The sequence below is a fragment of the Hemicordylus capensis genome, chromosome 1 (genome assembly GCF_027244095.1).
Source record: "Hemicordylus capensis ecotype Gifberg chromosome 1, rHemCap1.1.pri, whole genome shotgun sequence".
NCBI lineage: Eukaryota > Metazoa > Chordata > Lepidosauria > Squamata > Cordylidae > Hemicordylus > Hemicordylus capensis.
Window position 1 is genome coordinate 224,402,071 of NC_069657.1, and position 18,355 is coordinate 224,420,425.

The following is an 18,355-nucleotide window of genomic DNA, read 5'->3' on the forward strand; positions in this document are numbered from 1 at the left end:
TGTGATAGTACTTCTGGAGTGATCCCAGTGGAGGAACCCTTGTTGAATTATGTCAGAACTTCATGCATTTTTCAGGGGAAATCCAGGAATTGGAAGGTAGACGTCTGCCTGCTTCTGGATCTTCCCTGAAAACTTATTGCAGATTTTCAGTACCAATATGATTCTTTCCACACAACCTTCATACAGATCAGTCCAGGAGTACTCCTGTAGGGGGGAAAGTGTGAGAAATGCTGAATGAGAGGTGACATTCCCAGATGTCTTGGGATAAAAGGGCTTTGAGGCTCCCTATGACCAGCTTCTACTACCATTCTAGTCCAAGCCAGGGTCTCTGCTAAGACAGGAATCTTGGAGGGATATGGTCCTTGGACAGCACAAAGGGCTCAGGGCTCAGAAGAACTTCAGCTAGCACTGAGCAGGGATCTACAAGGGCTAGGTCTACGAAATAAGAAGGAAGGAAGTTACTCCAGTCCAGCGGCAACAGAGATTGCACTGTCTCTCCAAAATGTGTATTTCTCTTGGCCACAGTTGTTCAGGAGTACATGATGAGTAAGGACTGGTCAAAGTACTGGACTCATCTCTGACTGAGCCAACCCTTGCTTACCATGCAACCTCACCATTAAGGGCAAAGGAGCAGCAGATCTGACCCATCAGAGAGTGATCATGCACAAACCTAGCTGAAATAACCAGAAGTTAAACAAGAGATTCCATTTATTTCAATGAGACTTGTGTGCAAGATAAAAACTCCAAAGTAAACTGTGCCCCACAGAAGAGTAAGTGTGTGTGTGTGTGTTGAGGTGAGGGGGCATTATCAGGATTTTCCACTTGAGACATGCAGATGCCTTGTTTATGTGGCACAGGCAAGGGGGAGTGATCCAAACCAACATTGTGCCATCGACAGTGGGAGAGTCCTGCTATTGGGAGATGACTCTTGGTTGGCAGCCAGAGGTTGAGTGGAGAGTCAGGGCTGAGTTTGAAGACAGCAGGGTGGATGGCTTGAGAACTGAACTATGTAGATGTTGTAGCAATTTTATTTTTGGCGGTCAGATTATTTGCTTATAACCATGACCTTGACCTACATATGCTATGGAGGTTGCGAACCTTTACTAAAGACTATCCTTACACACACATACACCCCATCGTAACTTCTCTGCCTTTGGAAATTCCCTTGAAAGCTCATTTACTATTTTTGTTTGGGCTCCAAGATTGAAATGCACATGAAATGAATTAATCTAGGATTATTAGAAGACTAATAATCTTCCTCCCTATCAGCAAAAGTATGTCAAGAATTAGACTTACTTTTCAGATCTGTTTTATGACATGCAGAAAGCAAAGAACAAGAATCAGGTTTATGTTCCCCTTCTAAGATTCTCAAGACCTTACCTAGAGACAGTGTCTATATGTTTAAATGTTCTAACTGCTGGGTCCTATCTCCTATGCATGTTTACTCAAAAGTAACTGAGTTCATTGGGGCTGGAACGGGATGGGGATTACTCTAAACTTTCCTGGGATCTACCTTCAGTGGAGAGATTGCTCTGATTCCAGTTTAGGCGCATGCCGCTCCTTTGAGGTAGGCTGCTACCACTTGGAGACAAAAGCCACTGACCAGACTTAGACACAGTTTCAACAACTTTGGAACCTATAGGCACTGCACAGCTGGAGTCCACTCAACCCAGCTCTAGAGAAAAAATATAAAATCAACTCATGATTTTATCATGAGCATGACTTTATGAGGCACATGGGGAAGAGCTTTGCCAGTAACCTTCCAGAACCTTACAAACTAGAAGGAAGTCACTTCTAAGCATATGGAATTTATTAAGAAATAAGGGTTGCACATTGCATAAGGAACTGGGGAAAATAGGGGGTATTGGGAGTGAAGAAAGACAGACAGGAATTCAAAAGAAAATATCAAAACATTTAACTGACTGACTGACTGAGTTTTACCTTAGTGTGGTAGGCGGCAGGTTCTTGGCTGAGAGAGCCTTAATCGCTAGTCTCTCCTTGGAACACTAGTAGCAGCTGGGGACAGGGTGCCTAGTTTCTGACAACCCATGACTGTCCTGGTGACCAAAAGGTGGGTGACTGGGCCCCCCCTTTATAGTGATTAAAGGGTAGGAAGACTTTTCCACTTTTCCAGAGATAGTCAGTTCTGGGATCCAATGGAAAGAGCTAGCACATCTCTGATGTCATGCTGAGTTTGGGTCAAGCTGGAATGAAGATATTCCCTCCACACTTGATGTTCCTCCTCCTTAATGCATACATAAACCTACATGTCTAGAGGTGGGTCTGGTTTGAGCTGGTTGCCTATTGTGGGAAAGGGTTTAGACCTGTATCTTGATGGCTCTGTCCCTTAGATGACAAAAGCAAGAGATTGCACTTATTCAATAAGGGAGGAATGTCCCCTCTTGCCCATTCAGAGCACTCAGGGTGGAGTGGAAGAAAAGGCATTCTTGAGTTAAGATGGAGATCTGCGTTTCATCACAGGGGCTTACCCCCATGCAAGTTTGCATGGTGTTGCTACCTAAGACACAAAATGATTGTCACATTTTGGTGTTGGGAATCAGGGTGGAATCGTAGGCAGTTTCATTCAAAAGTTCAAAGTCAGGAGGGCCAAGCAAGTACGAACCAAGAGTGAGGGAACAGATCATGAATTGAGATCAGCAAGTAAGTTGGGAGTCAAAGCTGGAGGCAAGAATCAAAGCTGAGCAAACAAAAACTAGAACCAGGAGACAAGCCATGAGTCAGATCTGAAGCCAGGAATCAAGTAGAAAAACTAGAGGTTAAAGTCAGGTAAACAAAGCACTGCAGACAACAGTATGCCAAGACCTTAACACTAAGGCACAGCTTCAAACAGGAAGCTTTGGGACCTTTCGAGTTCCAGAAAAATCCAGTGAACAGCCTGACTGGGTGGGGCCAGCCCAGAGTCTAGAAGCAGGATGGCTGGGATGGAGTTAAGTTGTCTGCAACACTAGGGAGCTGTATGCAAAGTCAATGAGTCTGTTCACACACGCAGCCTAACCCGGGCTAAGGACGCCCAGCCTGGGTTAGGCTGCACACGAGAACTGCCAGGATCAGGCCTGAGCATCAACCACTAACCTCTATCAGCAAGGAATTTCCTGCTTCCCATGTCCTGGATTCTCAAATAGGCAATGTCAGATGGGTTGTTGCCCATTTCTCTTTCCCTCCCTGCCCCTAGTTTTCATTATTATTTTGGGGTGTGCTTTTTAAAGGCTACACCTCGGCTGTTAGCCAGGGTTAAGAGAGCAAGCTGGATTTAGCCTTTAAAACCCTGAATGATCTGGGGCCAGGTTACCTTACAGATCGCCACCTGTCATATGAACCTGCCTGGCCTTTGAGATCAGCTGTGAGGGCTCTGCTCTCTGGCCTGCCATTAACAGAAATCCTATCGATGGGTACCAGAGACAAGGCTTTTCAGGGGTGGCAACACCATTATAGATGCCCTTCCCAGGGAAGTTAGACTAGCGCCTTCTCTTTAAATTCTAGTTTAAAAAAAAGGGTTTCCATTCCCAAAAGTTTTTCATTCTCTCATGTAGTGAATGTTGAAACATGTGAAAACATGAATGTTTTGTTGTATTTATTGCTGCCTGTCCATTTTATTATTGTCATTTTAAACATCTTGTTTTAATAGTGTATTAATGTTGTAAGCTGCTTTGACAATCTTAATTTAAAAGCAGGATATACATTCCAAAGAAATCAATAATCTGCTCTAGCTATCAGGGGCCAACATATCTCAAAGAACACTCTTCCTTCATGAGCTCTCTTCCAAGATCTTCTGAGGGGACCCTGCTCCAGATTCAGCCTTGCCTCTGCATCAAGTCAACTGTGTTTGTTTGAAGCAGGACCTTCTCTGCTTTGGCTCCAGCAAACTAGATCTTGCTAAGAGTTTGTTCATTAGCAGCTGTAAGAGATTAGTAGAGCACAACACACACATGCCAAAAGACATTGTTCCAGAGCTCTTATTAAAGAGTACTTTAGAATGGAAGGCTTTGAGCTGACATAAACTGTATTTTCTACAACTACCCCCATCATACACATAATCATAGCCTGGCTGAATAGAATGGAACAAACAATCACAGCTACTACAACTCCCTACAGGGGATAGGAGGGGCAATTCTTGACTCGATGTCCACTCACACTTTCGCCTCACCCAGAGGGAAGGGCAGGGAGGTTGAAACATGGACCCTGGAAGAGCACCTATAGGTGGCAGGACTCTGTCACTTGAGCACTATCACCCACCGCAGGGCTGCACAACTTCAGCCCTCCAGCTGCTGTTGAGCTACACCTCTTACCATCCCCAGCCACAGTGGCCAGTCATCAGGGGCGAGGGGAACTGTAGGCCAACATCTGCAGGAGGGTCAAATTATGCAGCGCTGACCTAGAGTATCTAGGCTCAGGCACAAGAGATACAGGTGCTGGCTATTGCTGATCATTATCCGCTCTCAATTCTTTGTGTCCTCCTTGGCTCTGGCAGGCAGCTATCCCACAGGTGTAGAGGCAAGACTAGTATATCAGTGTGAACATATCCATTCCTCCATGTGCAACCTGCCTTTTGTTTCTAGCAGGGCTCCTGTATGTTTATAAGCTGCTTGTTAGACAGTAATATAAGAGGCATAGCTATACCTACCACGGGCATGCAGCAATTTGGGAAAGCTGCATCTTTCACTCTCTGCTATAGAGCTTTTGGCAGCACAGGAGCCCTACCAGCTGGCAATCCTATTCATCTGTCATCCTTTCCAGAACTGACTCCATCACTGATACAGTTCAGTGAAAGCTTTGGATGTCTTACAGTTGTGTTCCTTCCTGTGTGGTCCTGGGAATTAGCAAATAGCACATACACACACACACACACACACACACACACACACACACACACTCGTTGCTCCTTCTTATCCTGGCTGCCTCAAGATGGGATTCTCACTGGGAGGGGGTCTAAGCAGCCTCATCTTCTCTCCCTTTTATCTACTTGAGCAAGGGAAAGGGGGCAGATATCTGGTAGCTCATAATCTCCCCGCTCAGTGTGAGAGAAACCAGTTGGGCTGTAGGTGGATGACATTGGGGGAGAGAGAGGATGTGCTCTACCTCATGGGTATTTACCAGATTCATGGGAGGCAGCTGTAGCTGGCCAAAAGGACAAGGCAGGAAGAAGTCACATGAGGCAGCTTCCTGAATAGGGATGTGACCGAACCTGTTCGGTGTTCTATTCTTAGAATGCTGAACCGGTTCGGAACCCCCACGTTCAAACTGGTTTGAATGTGGGGGCAGGGGTGGCTTTAAGGACAGAGGAGGGTGCACTTACACCCTCCCCCTGCGCTTCCCCCTCCAGCGCTCTGTGTCCGGCACAGACAGCATAGTCCAGCAGGGTACCTCCTTGCCACCCCATTGTTCCACTGACCAGAAGTGCCACGCGTGCATGCATCACAAGTGGGTGCACGCACATTGCACGCACAATGTGTGTGTACGCCTGCCCACACCCACCATCAGCTTGAAGGGAGTCAGTTCCATGCACATCCCTATTCCTGAGCACTTCACCCTTCTGATGGCTTGACAATACCTCCTCTCAGCCCCCTTCTCTTGGGAGTAAATGACCGGGGATCAAACCAGGAGTGTCTTGTGTACAATGTCTATTATTCCAGTGAGCTACAGCTCCACATTAGTATGTTAATCTCAGGCCAGGATCTTCCCCTGCACAGGGAAATGGACAACAGGGTGTGTGCCATAACTCAGGCCCCTGGGACAATACAAAGGTTTCATCAGGATCTTCTCCAGTTGCTTATATAGCTGTCTGATGAGAGCCCTGCTCTTGTGATGTGGGTTCTATTTGTAGGGGAAGAATGACAGTTCAGTCCACAAATAGCAGAGCAAAAATTTAGAGAATGGAGAAAGCATTAGTGAGAAAGCAGCAAAGCAAGTGGTCTTGAGACAGTTCTTTAGTATTGAAGAACTACAAGGATTTATTTAAAGAAAAGGTTACAAACAAATGTGAAAGAGCCTGCAGCTTAATTTCAGCTGTAGCTCATGGCTGAAGAGAGAGAACAAAACAAACAGCCATCTCTGGAGAGACCCCCCACTCCCAGTGGTCACTATGCGACATTGCAGCTGAGAACTGATGCTGCCAGGGTCCTAGCTCCAACACTATTCCCATGCCTTCCTCTTTTCCATCTATGAATACTGTTGGCAGCAAGAATCCCAAAAGATAGGCTTCATTGGCAGAAGCTGCACTGCCATCTCCCTGAGGAGAAACATAAGCCCACTCACCCCTATTTCCCTTTTCAGTTTTTCTCCCCACTAAGCAGCTCATAGGTTTTCTATTTGTGAGCTTGCTGTTATATCTTGTCCAGGTAGCTCTTTTCTCTTTCCCCTGTGAAAAAGACTTGCCTGAGAATAGCCTGTTGTCCTGCTGCTAGGGATTCAAACCCCTTCCTTAAATATAGCATGCTCCCCACATGTGGTGAGACAGCAGCTGTGAACACTTGCAGGCAGCCTGGTTGTGCCTCATTTGTGGGAGAGGGAATGGAGTAGGTTAAGTGATTCACCAAAGTTATTTTTCCTTTACGGGAACATCATTGGGAGCAAGGAACTGACTGCTGGGTAGTGACAGGATTGTTTCTCATGGGAAATGTCTGTCATCCTTGCCATTCTGGCTGGGTTTATTATGTTTTGTTTTTAATTTGATGTGTTGTCCACTGGGAGAGCACAGAACGGCAACTAGTTACATCAGTGTCAGTTAGTGGTGGCCATTGTGAATTTCACCATAGGGTTGAATTGGCTATCACTTATCTTTAAGCCACTTTGCTAAATGTTTATTTATATTTTTCGGTACACCCTTGCTGCCAGAAAAGCATATGAAAATATTTCCAGTTATGTTGCTGTTTCTATTAGCTAGGAGAGGATGCTGAATTTTTGTTGGCTTAACCAACGGACAAAGAAGATATTCCACATATTTATGTCTTATCTCCTTGTAGATATAACCCTTCCCAAAAACATGACTAATATCCCTCGCAATCAACTCAGCACACACACTCAGTGCTTCTGACTGAAAGAAACATTCCCAAATCATCTCTTCAAAACATCAGAGACCATTTTAGAAAACTAAAGAATGGTAAATGCTCTTTTATTAATATTTATCCCACTTTTTAAAAAAAAAGTGGTTTACAGAGCAAATACAATTAAATTAAAAGAAAAGATGGCTCCCTCTCCCAAAGGGGCTCACAATTAAATCAGGTATTTAAGACATACTGAAAAATAGTTTTTATCACCATGGTTGAAATTAGTCATGTGATACCTTGGAGCTGCCTTCACATCAGTTAACATCAGATTCCATAAATACATCTTTCAGTCCGTTTTTAAATTCCCCATTGGTTTCTGCTAGTGCCACCAAGATATACTTGAAAAACTTAAAAAGCTGTATTAGTCCTCTGTTGCTAAGTAGCCCCTTTAAAAGAGCTATATTAAAGTTTTCTACTGAAGCCAAGCCATAGCTTATACAGCCTCTTATCTTCCACAGGCAACATTTTAATCCAATAATTAAAGATCCATTGATGATCCACTTACTTCCAAAGATCCCAAAGGACCAAAGATCCACTCATTTCCATCAAAATCTGTAAAACCCTTATTTGAGAATAAGAGTACTCTTTAGGAACATGCGTTTTGTATATATCCAATTCTGACACGCAGCAATGTCTCCAAATTTTGGCTCCCTCTTTTTGTTTTAATACAAGTATTTCAAGGTAAAGTCTGGAGAAGCTCTGGTCACTTTCACTTCTGCACAGAGTCCATAATTTGTAAGGCAACACATAAAAATATACTAAATTTGTGTTATTTATTCTCACTGCAAATTCTGGGTTTCCTTGTTCCAGATCACCTTCCCCTTTCACAAGGGGAGTCCCTGACAAATTTCCCTGACACACTTCACAAGGAAGTACCTGACAAATCTCTTGAGGAGAAATCGCTTTTTAATCAAGTTTATTCCATGTGTACCTAATGGGCTGGTCTCTGTGCCTAATTCAGTACAACCAGCTCATGGTCATTTGCCTTGACATGCATTTGCTGGTACTACACACAAACACACACACACACACACAATCTGATTTCTAGAAAACAAACATGCTACAGCCAGTTGCCCTGTCCTGCTTAACAGTGCATGCTAAAACATACAGTACATTAAGAACCGTGTCAAACATACCTGTTTCCAGTGCTGGTGTCCTCATGCCAGTGCCAATTGGGCCAGGAGGAGCTGTTTGAGCTGCTTGGACAGCAGGGGAAAGGAGCTGTTCAACCTGCTAGTTTTGGTTCACGGGTGTGCTTCTTTTCTGTAAGAAAGAAAGAAAAACAGTCTTCTCTGACGCTCACTTTCTGGGCATAGCAGGCATTTGGTTGGGGTTGGGTGGGTGTTGGAATGTTACTGATCTCTTGCAATTATGGCTAGGCAAAAATAGTCCCTAAGAGACTTTTTCAGATGGTGTAAATTATTATAGCATCGCAGCTGTTCCTTCAGCATGCGCTTGTGGCCAGAGCTAGGCTGCACTCAGACCATGCATTCTAATTAGTTACACTGATTGTAAACAATGGCTATTCCTGTGGTAAGCGGTTTGAGGACTGGAGCCTCTGGAAATATCTGCCTGGGATGCTCCCATGCAACCACACTTCATTGCTAGAATGCCAGTGTGTGAGAAACAGTGTCCAAAGCACATGCGGACACAGAGCAATATAGGACTCTTCCTGGATGTCCTTCCTGGATGTCTTTCCTAAACTCTCTCTTGGGGGAAAGTAGCAACTGTGCTCCCCCTGATCCAGAGCAGGACTGCAAGAAGGAAAGGTTAAAAACACCTCTCTCTCCTTGGTCCTGATCCAGATTGTCATCTCCCCGTATGTGCTTACTACACTAGAAAAATCAAGCCTCAATCTCCAAATGTGCAGCAGTTATCTTATCTAGTCTAGCCCTAAAAAGAGACCTGCTAGATTCAATCAAAGGTCCTCTAGTCCAACATTTTCTCTCTAATGTCTTTAAGAAGCACCCTGACAGGACATGAAGGCAACAGCCCTCCCATTATTTGTCTCAGCATTTGTCCTCACTGCCTCTGAACATGGAGGTTCTGTTTACTAGCATGGCTGTTCATCAATCTATTATGTAATTTGTAGTTTTTCTGATTCTTCTGACTGTGTATATCTTGCCTGCTGTGATGGCCCTATTATGCCTTTACCTAAAGGCCATGTGGATGGGGGACGAGGGACATCCACAGTAGGGTACATTGGTGTGTGGGGGGGGGGGGAGCTGGATGCTCACAGGATGTACATTTGACTTGAGAGACATGCACAGACAATTCCTCCCTGCCTTAAACAAGACAGATGGAAATAAACATTGACTAAGCCTGCTGTTCTTGCTCCAAACAAAGAGAGCAGAGCTGGTGCAGGGTGGCAGCTGGGAATTGCCTACTACAAATCTCACATCTGCCATGACTCACTAGGTGGCTCTGGGCAAGCTATTTCCTCTCTCAGCAGCCCTATCTGCGAGACGCGGCTATCTCTACAGAATAAGACTCAGCAGCAGCCCTATCTACAAGATGGAAATGACAGCACTAACCCACCTTACAGGGTTGTTGTAATATAATGAGGTCATTCACATGACCAGGCGGGGTGGGGGAGGCTGTTTAAATTCACCTTCTCCCCAGGCAAGCGTTGGTCTGTTGCTGGGAGAGCAGATCACGCTCCCAGACAATCCATGTTGTGTGCCACAGCGCAAAGCTCCAGAGCTGGGACAACACATCCCTTCCTCCGGATATCCTAAAATGCACCATGTGACACGCATGATGCATTGGGGGATTCCCCAAAAGACAGCCGCTCTAGGCAACTGTCTTGTGTCCTCTGGGGCTGAATATAGCCCCAGCAAACACAATATCCTGAAGCCTGGGTTAAGGGCTCACTCAAGCCCTTAATCCCGGCTAAGAGCCCGGTTTAAGTGGGGCTAAGCAGCGTTGCCCCACCGGGATTGGGCCCAATCCTGGCAGTTCTTAACACACAGCCTAACCCAGGTTGGGCTTCCCTAGCCTGGGTCAGGGTGTGCATGAGAATAGCCTCAGTGTATACAAAAACCCTAGAATATTTGAAAGCATTATATAAGTGCTATGGATGGAAATATGTTCTCAAACTCATGTAGGCATTGGTGTGTGAGTGAGTGAGTGAGTGAGTGAGTGTGTGTGTGTGTGTGTGTGTGTGTGTGTGTGGCGGGGTTGGTAGTGTGTTGTTTACTATGAATACAATCAGGAGCATCCCCATATCACACATACAACCCCCATACACATAGCACATCAAGCAGCATTGCTCTTATTAGTTTGGGGGAAATAATGTTCCCCAGCAATAAAGCATTGCAATTTATTCTTGGAAAATGCCATTTTCCTGCAACTAACTTGCTAAATTGGGGAAGTACATTTGGCTTTCTTTCATCAGGTATGGTCTAAAGCTATATGATGGAAGACTGCCTAGAAACCCTGTGCACAATGTTGTGAGTTGTACTAAAGAAAGGCAGCTGTTTATTTAACAGATTTATATCCTACTTTTCTATGATTTTAGACTTCAAGGCAGCTTGCGAAGCTATTTGTTAAAGATTTTTTTTAGTCACGGCTTGGGTGGGCTTCCATGGGTAGCTCTTCCATCTGGCAACAAACCACAAACTTCCTCACCCTGCAGCTAATGTCTACTCTGGCAGCTGCGCCAGTGAGCCTATACCCTCTCTGGCCTCACTCTGTTCCTCAGTAGTGGTGTCAGGGCAGTATCAGGGCAATGAGCAAGCTGTACTTGGAAACATCCATCTCCCAGACCAATCTGGGAGTGGAGCAATGACCAAATCAGGAAGGCACGGCTGTTACAGCCACACATTTCTTCCCACAGATAGCTGGTCTGATGGCGATTAGAATCCACACAAGAGGCGGCTTGATTGAACTGCCTCCTGTCTTGCTGATGACTGTGTAAATATAATAAATGAATTACAATTCATTTGGTCCTGAATGACAATTCTGCATCTCTATGGAAAGAGGGAGTTGAGAAAAAAAATTAGAAAGTGATGGGTGAAGTATCCCCATGTTGGTCTCCTTAGGGATCTTAAAAGCCAAGGAGATAACTAGGCAGCGGATCTGGGACATAGCAACTCAGGAAGATAGGGCCCGAGTAAGACATTTACCTTTCTTAGGTAATGTAACTCATCTTCATAGATCAGACATATTTTTACATGAGCTTGCCTTTGCCAAATCAAGAAGGGCATCTGGCTTGACCCACTTGAACACGCTGCTCTCAGCTCCTTTAGAGGGTTGCTATCGTGGTACTTCTTTTTCTCAACAGTTATGCCCGTGTCAGTCGGAAGCAGTTGAGAGAGACAATGGATCATATGTTGCTTCACTGTTTGTGAAGGAGAATCAAGGTGTCAAGGAAAGTTCTACTGTTGCCTCCACCACCACTGCCAGGAGGCAGCCAAAAAGGCTGTAGGGGGGAAAGGAGCAGTCACCTTTGGCATTGCCAACCAGAGATAACCTATTCCCTAAACAGCTGCAGAATTATCAAGCCCCCTGAAAACCACCAAAATACATAACCTCATTTTCACCACTTGTGAATCAAATGAAGAAAATCAGGGAATGGGGCCTGTTCAGACCATCCCTAGTACAGTAGTAAAACAAATATAACATTATAAATTTACCATGAGGTGAAATGATCATCTGGAAAGACCAACAGAGGCAAGCCGAGGAACAGCTGAGCTGTGCAGTTCTGCCCTCCCTACTTTCTTGCACAAGGTAGCAGTTACGTAAGCAGAAAGATCTGACTGAGCCTCAGCAGCTACAGATATGAGATTGGCTTGCCAAATGTTTAAGTGGCATTTATTTCCCTGATTTAATCCAATGGAAATGGCTGTGTATAACATTTTCCTCATGCTCAGATCTACTTCCTAATCAAAGCCTCTGTGTAGCTTGAAAGCCTGCATACTCTTAAATCAGAACAATTCTTGGCCCAATAAGAGACATCCATCCAAAAGAACTCTCTCTCATGTGGAAAATCTCACTTGGCCCAATAAAAGATATCCGCCCTAAAAAGCACATGCACACACGGAAAGTCTCACTTGCTCTCTCATCAGCCAGGCTGTTTTCTCTGAGTTTTACCATGGTGTTTGTAATCTTTTGATGTGAAAGAAAGAGAGAGAAAAAAAGTCAGTTTACTGGGCCATGAGGGCTTTTGTTCCATACTGCATTACCAACAGCATTTGAGCAATGCCCAAGAACAAACTGTATTCAGGAGCAACAAAACCCATTGAAGGATTATTTGAAAAGGTAGACAAAGAAATATTCTGGGTCAGGCCATGATAAGAAAGCAACAAAAAGATGCATTTTCATGCAAATTATACATCCTGGGCTCTTCTGTAGTAAGGCAGAGAGGTGTATTGAAAGGCAAATGACTTTGGGAGGTATTGGTTCCCTCAGCTTTCAACCCTTACCATCCCTCTGAAAGGAAACCAGGAACAAAGAAGACAGTTGGGAAAACAACTTTCTGAGGAGAAACTGTGTCAGTCTCCGCTGTATCATATGTTACAATTAAGTTTAATTCTTTTAGAGTTATCTCTATTGGATAGCATCTGGCCTAACCTTGCACTAGCGTAAATCTGCTGTTGTGCTAGCAAGGATGTAGCACAAAGCTGTTGAGCAAAGACATTCAATTCCGTTCCAGAATACTTCTTGTGCTAGTGCAACATTGCAATTGTTATAGAGAGAGCCAGCATGGTGTAGTGGTTAGAGTGCTGGACTAGGACCGGGGAGACCCGAGTTCAAATCCCCATTCAGCCATGAGACTTGCTGGGTGACTCTCTTAACCTACTTCACAGGGTTGTTGTGAGGAGAAACTTAAGTATGTAGTACACTGCTCTGGGTTCTCTGGAGGAAGAGTGGGATATATATATATATATATATATATATATATATATATATATATATAACGTCTTGCACAGGTCTATATACATATGCAAATAGGGAACTCCTTGCACAGTCCCACAGACATGCAAATAGGCAATTCCTGCATACATGCAATTACATTCTTAAGTGTCTTTTCAGTCAGGAGTAACTAATGGGCAGACATCACCTTTGCAAGTTTACTTGGAAGTAAGTCCCATCAAGTTGAATGGGCTTTGCACCCAACTAAATATACAGCCTAAAAGGGGGTTTGCGGGGAGAGCAGGCTTGAGGCAGGCTACCACTGTTCCCTCTAAGGCGTGTGCACGTGCTCACAAGTTTCCAGATGTCCGCTCAGCTATTTTAGATCCCGCTCAGGTTGAATCAGGAAGGCCCCATTCTGAATGTAGGTGCATACAAACTGCCTTGGTACTGCTGCCCAGAACAAAACTCATTCCGCACAGAGATGGAAAAAAAATAGAGGGATCACTCCAGGCTACCCAGGAGGATTTGCTCCTGTGCTGCCACCAAGAGCCGCGTGGCTCCTGTTGGTTCTCACACATGGCTAAAATTGGGCTGGGCTCCCCTAGCCTGATTATAGCCGTGTGTGAGAATAGCCTCATAGGATTGCTGCCTTAATTAAGTCAGGAGAGAGAAACTATCACTATTCAGCCCAAAACGGAGTCTCTCCAGAGGTTGCTGCTGGTGTGTTTCTTTGTAGACTGTGAGCCCTTTTGGGACAGGGAACCATCTCATTCCCCCCCACCCCCATATAAACCACTTTGAGAACTTTTTTTGTTGATAAATGATATATAAATAGAATAACAACAATAAATAATGTTAAAACCCACTTACCTAGGAGAATAAGTGGCTTCCTGATGCCTGTAGCAGAAAATTAAATCTCCTCCTTCTATGTGTATTGATTCAGAGTATGTAAAGGAAATATAGCACTTGCAACAGGAAAATGCTTAGTTTCCTTTTCCTAACCTCTCGGATGCACCAGTGTTTTCAGTTAGGATTCTGCATAAAAAAATAAATGTTTATTAGCAGCTTAACTGTCCATTAAATAGTCCATTCAGAGGCTCTTTAGGTGACACCATCCTTGGCACTGTCTAATGACATCTGATCTAAAACATCTAATGTTTTACAATATGGGTCAGTGAGCTATGTCCACACCCAACCTCCCATTCCACTAATGCGATTTCTTTTTTTCATGTCTAATACATTGTGTAATAATCTATGATTAATTCTGCAGATGATCTAGCAAAAAATCTGTCATTTTGGATCAACATACACACAGAAATGTGCTTCAGTTTCTTGGCTGAGATGCTGAAACAGTCAAGGACACCACCCTATACAAATCTTCCACTAAAAGTAGATCATTAACAGCTTGATCAACATGCTGGTTAAACTGAAACATCTTAAATTTGAGTCAGTGTGGCTCTTCACTCCCCAATGCACTTTCTTGGAAATAAATCCCAACATGCTGAAGTACATTCCCTCAACATTAGCAAAATATCACTTAAGTACACTTGCATTAAGCTACCTAATGGCGCATTGGGAAAGTAACTTGCCTAGGGAGCAAGAGGTTGCCGGTTCGAATCTGTGCTGGTATGTTTCCCAGATTCACCTATATTGGGCAGCAGCAATATAGGAAGATGCTGAAAGGCATAATCTCATACTGCACAGGAGGAGGCAATGGTAAACCCCTCCTGTATTCAGGAGTCTACACCGACTTGATGGCACAACTTTACTTTTACACTTGCATTAAGTAGTGCTCAGTGTTTAGCAAGTAGGTCCCACCTTTAAAGAAGATATTTGAACTAACTCCCTCTGAATGAGTTTGCACCTGAACACTCAAATGAGCAACACTTCAGAAATAAAAGTTATTCACTCCCATACTGTGCCCATATTGCCAATTCCATTTACTCCCCTCTGAGTGAGCAGTGTGGACCAGGGCCAGATTAAGCTAGTGTGGGGCCTGTGGCATATGTTATAAAGGGGCCCTAAATTTTTAAAAATGCACATAAATATTAAAACATCTGTCTGGCTGCCACTTTCTCCCCCTCTCCCTGCTCCTGCCACGGCCTTCTCTTCCCCTTGCCAGCATCTCCCCCCACTTTCTCTTTCCCCCCACCCCCACTACCACTTACTCTCCTGCCCCCGCTGCCTCTGCTTTTTCTCCCTCCCTGCCCACCTGTTCACTGGCGTGTCCATTGGCCTTATGTTCCCCACATCCACCGCTTTCCTCTCCCCCTCCCCTCACTCGTGAACTCTCGCGAGAGCTGCCACGCATGGGATTAGCGACGGGTACATCTAAGAGAATTATATATACTAGCTGATCCGGCACAGAGCATCTGCGCCCCTAGTTCTCCCCGTCTCTCCCTGCCATCTTCATTTCGTCTTCAGCCCCAGTCTGTTCTCCCCCCTCCCTTCAGCCCCAGTTGTAGCAGAATTCCCCAACCCGAGCTCAAAAGTGAAGGACTGGCACCAGTTGAGGAAAAGCAGATTTTATTGCCAGGCAATTAGATCTCGGTGGAAATAGATTCCAAAGCCCAAGATACCTGATTACATCGTGCTTCCAGCTTTATATACAACTCAATTACATTCAGTAGATATAATCCTCATTGGTCAGTATCATTTAATCGTCATATTACAAATATTATAATCATTGCTAATTAGACAACATTCCTCTATTACAATCGAGCCTTTTCTACTACCTATTGATAAGCAAGCTATCTTTACTCTTGTCCAGCTGTGCCCTTGAAAATGTTAGTTTGCAGGCTTGGCTATCAGGAGATACAAGAAGAGGGGCCTCTTTTCACATTCCAGCCAGGCTAGCAAGATTTATGACCTTAGCAAGCTACAATTAACAACTTGTAGACTCTTTAACCATTTCCTGACCAGCGCAAGCCTGAGTTCTGCCTCACAGTCTGTTCTTCCTCCCCTTCAGCCCCAGTCCATTCTCCCTCCCCCTTCAGCCCCAGTCCATTCTTGTCCTCTGGTGGTGGCACTTTCCCTCACTGCCCACCAGCCGCCCTGGCACCTCTTCCATCCCCGTCTGCCAGCCGGCCTGGCTGCTGGCCACCCGTTCCTGCCACTATCCAGCAGCTGCTTGTGAACTCCTGCGAGAGCTGCTACACATGTGATTAGCAACAGGTACGTTTAAGAGAAATAGAGAGAGAGAGAGAGAAGCATTCTAACATATAAGCCCTTCCCCCTCCACCTCCCAGCCTCTGAAATAATACAGTCTGAGCAAGATGCAGGTTTGTAGGAAACTGTCTGCATACACACATATACACAGAAAGAGAGCGAGCGAGCGCGCACACAGTTTTGCAAGAAGCAGGAAGTAAGCTGCATCCTCACAGATAACATGCCAGGGCAAACAAGATATTTAAAAAGCTATTGGGTTATAATCACTGCTTTTCTGACTGTTTCTTCTTTTTAAACATTAGTCCTCCAATGTAAACAGTAGTTCAAACTATTACAGATAATGTTTTGTTCTTTTAAAAAAGAAAGAAAAAAAGGCCAAACAGAGGCCAGTGTGTTTATATTTGTATTGCTGTTTTACTGTTCCAGCTTTATTGTTGTTGTTGTTGTTTATTTTGTCAGCTGCCCCGGACCACCAAAAACCCCAAAACAAAAACAAAACAAAAACAAAACCCCAGAAAAAAACGTTACTTCCCTGGAAAACCCATAAAAACTCTCCCATAGGAAAGCATGGGGAGTGAAACTTCATATTGCTAAGAAAATACTACAGTCACCATGAAATAAGATGTTAACTGCAATTCCTCACTGGACTCACTCACTGGCTGACATTAAATTCCCAGACCAAATAACAAACAATAGATACAAGCTGCCGTTTTCGCAGGTAGATTCCAGTCCTTGCCCAGATTACCAAAATAACTGAAAACCCTGGAAAAATGCATTAATTTCCTGGAAAATGAGGGAAAGCTCTCCTATTTGACAGCATGGGGAATAAGACCTCATAGAGCTAGGAAAATACTAGAGTCACAACAAGATAAAATGATAATATGCTTGTAAACTGCAAGCCGTTTTACTAGTAAAATATTAGCTTCCCACATGCACCAAAATTATAGGTATTTTTTTATGCAGAGTATTTGTCTGTGCCACTATACTGAAATGCAATGGTTTCTAAAATTGTGCTAGCATAGCAGCTAGCATAGCATAGCAGCTAATATACTTCATGTTAGGCATCTATTTTTTTAGCATTTTAAGTACTACTAGCATCAGTTCACAAATCAATGTTTCAAGCTGATTTATGGAGTTGTTCCCCCACCCCCAGGGTGGCAATGACATGATTTCTCTGTGCATATTTCAAGCCCTAAGGTGTTATAAAGTTGTACATTTACACTGAAGTAAATGGAGCTAGGCCAAAATACACCAGCTGAAAATCTGGCCGATGTGGTAATTTTCCCCAGTCACAGGTTGTGCAACTGTTGGCTTTCTGAACCATGTAACAACATTGGTCCAAAGATTAGAAACATTTTCCAACTGGATTCCTCTCCTGCATTTTATAAACCAGTTTTAAGTGCCAGCATTTTTTTGCACTTGAAATTTTGCCAGAAAAAATTTGCATTTGACCTTACAAAAAAAAAAAAAAAAAAAAGCAATCCGGTGAATAATGTTTTGGAACATCCACAAGATGTGACCTTTTTAGTAAATGACAGCTGGCAGAAAGGAGAAGTGTTAATGAAAAACAAGCAGCTACAGAATAATATATCACTAGATGCTGCAAAATGTGTATGTTTTCACTGATATCTATGTGCACTTGTAAAAAATTTCATCCAATGCTTGAAGCTGTACGGATATGAGAAGGGCTATTATTGACTTTTCAACCAAAAAAAGTTCTCAAAGCAGTTTGCTCAGAAAAGAAAATAGAAGGTTCCTTGTCCCAAAGGGGTATGGCAGCAAATAACTAAGGACACCCCCAAAACCTTGAATTGTCCTGACTGGTTGATTGAAGGTGCTGAAAGGGATGGAGGGGTAAACACAGGAGTGAGAATATCTTGGTGGAAAGTTTTTGCTCCATCAGCTGAAAACCACAAATCAATGGACAAACTGTTCTTAGAAATGCAACTTTTTGAAACTGCAAGACAATTGAACAAAACATGTTTGCTTAGCAGAAAACTAAGGCAAAAAGACTAATCTGTTCGTAATGGTTGGCTGATGTGTCTCTTTCTAAAATGTAAAAATACTGTGCTTGTAGAACAGATCTTTGCCTTGGTGTTTTCCTGATTACACACTGTAACTTTGCCTGTTGCTACGTTGTCAGCAGGGTGTGTTCATATTTCCCATGTCTTAATTCGAATTTTAATGATGCGTTTTTGCCCAACAACTTGTAAATGCGCTGCAGGAAAGTAGCTGTATTTTTCCTTTGTAGGAAGCCTTGGCGT

General features: G+C 43.9%; 1 protein-coding gene across 13 annotated transcripts in view; it reads right to left on the reverse strand.

Annotated features, from left to right (window-relative positions):
• The window catches only part of CMKLR2 (chemerin chemokine-like receptor 2), a 31,497-nt gene extending 14,654 nt beyond the window's left edge, over positions 1 to 16,843 (reverse strand). For 4 of the 13 annotated variants that reach the window (XM_053286581.1, XM_053286578.1, XM_053286579.1 and 1 more), the window contains exons 1-3: positions 15,136 to 15,478; positions 13,794 to 13,958; positions 8,201 to 8,327 (exon numbers count right to left, since the gene is read on the reverse strand). The gene's annotated coding sequence lies outside the window, so the exon portion shown is untranslated. Of the gene's footprint in view, positions 1 to 8,200; positions 8,508 to 11,191; positions 11,488 to 11,701; positions 11,741 to 13,793; positions 13,959 to 14,236; positions 14,352 to 15,135; positions 15,479 to 15,658; positions 15,677 to 16,702 lie in introns of those variants that run through there. The other 9 variants (XM_053286576.1, XM_053286570.1, XM_053286573.1 and 6 more) reach the window with 9 other exon arrangements.
• Between the last annotated feature and the right edge of the window lie 1,512 nt (positions 16,844 to 18,355).